Below are 1,696 nucleotides of genomic sequence, written 5' to 3' on the forward strand. Positions count from 1 at the left end.
TGCCAAAAACTAACCTGAATCTAGCCGAGTTGTTGGATCTAACATCTGGTATCAATTGCTGAAGAGTGTGGAGCATACTCAATTAGATATTAAGATATATCATAATAGAGTAATAATCATAAAGTATGATATTGGTACAGGAATAGAACCCCAATGGAACAAGAAAGAGAACCAGATCTATGCATACATGTAAACTTGAAATATAACAAAAGTGAATTTTCAGATCATTGTGGAAAAATGAATTTTCAATAAATGGCTATGGGACAATTGGTTATACATACATAAAAAATTAAATTGGATCCCCTATCTCATGCCATACACAAAAATGAATTCTACAGTGAAAATATACTTAAATGTGAAAAACAGAACTTTAAAAATTTAGAAGGAAATATAAACTATTTTTATAACCTTCAATTAAGGACACATTTTTAAAACAAGATATGGAAAGCATTACAAATAAAATATTCATAAACTCACTATATTAAAATTAAGAACTTCTGATTATCAAGCAAGACATCATAAAGTAAAAAGACAAGTCAAAAAATTGTTTAACCTGTTTGTAGCACATAAAAACCAACAAAGGATTAATATTAAGACTACTTTAAGATCTCCTGTGAGAATCAAGAAGAAAAGACAAACCCAATGGGAAAAATGGGAAAAAAAATAAAAATAAAAGGAGAGAAAATAGGAATAGCAAGAAAAAAACAAAACAAAACATGGAAAGATGCTCAACCCCTAAAGTAACCAGGAAGATGCCAATTATGATCATAAAAAGATACTATTTTACACTGACCAGGGTGCAAAAAAATATCTGACAATACCAGATGCTGGTGAAAATATGAAGCCCTGGAAGTTATTTAGTAAACATCTCAGGTGTAAGTGTACATTGGGACAACCACTTGAGAATAAAATGTCTTGGATTATTTAGTAAAGTTGAACAGGCATATACCCTAAAACTCAGCTATCTACTCCTAGTCCATATGTACACCATGAGGCTTATTACAGAATTATTGGAGCAGTATTGAGCATAGTAGAAAAAGAAGAACTGAAAAACAACTCCAAAATACTTTTGCAGAAGAACGGATATATACATTTGACATAGTCACACAATACAATATTAAGTAGCAGAGAAAGCTAATGAACTAGAACTACACATACGACATGGACAAATATTAGAAACATTATATTGAATGAAAAATCGAATTGTGGAAGATTAAACACAGCGTGATACTTTTCAAAAATTGCAGTATACTTCACATGTAATAAAATGCATTATTCAACTCATAAGTTATGTAATTACCTGAACAGTTGAAACACAGAGCAGTTCCATTGTCCTCCAAAATTCCCTTGTGTTCCTTTGGAGTCATCCTATCACTTCAACCACATGCTTTGGTAAATACTGCTCTGTTTTCTGTTCCTATAATTTTACCTTTTCCAGAATGTAATATAAATGTAATCATATGTGATATAACCTTTTGAGTCTGGTTTCTTTCACTTTAGCATAATGCTTTTGAGGAAAATCCATGTTGTTTTCAGTAATTTATTTCTTTTTATAGTTAGGTAATATTCCACTGTATGGATATACCAAAGTTTATTCATGTACCAGTTGACAAGCATTTGAGTTGCTTCTAACTTTTCACAACTGTGAAATTGCTCTATATTTTATCCACATAACAACAAAAACAGAGAGGCAAGA

General features: G+C 30.8%; 1 protein-coding gene across 1 annotated transcript in view; it reads right to left on the minus strand.

The window, feature by feature from the left end:
* The window catches only part of KIFAP3 (kinesin-associated protein 3), a 209,250-nt gene that overhangs the window by 206,614 nt on the left and 940 nt on the right, over positions 1–1,696 (minus strand). The gene's annotated exons all lie outside the window — the stretch shown is intronic.

The sequence above is a fragment of the Propithecus coquereli genome, unplaced genomic scaffold, assembly GCF_000956105.1.
Source record: "Propithecus coquereli isolate 6110/MARCELLA unplaced genomic scaffold, Pcoq_1.0 Scaffold56, whole genome shotgun sequence".
Lineage (NCBI taxonomy): Eukaryota > Metazoa > Chordata > Mammalia > Primates > Indriidae > Propithecus > Propithecus coquereli.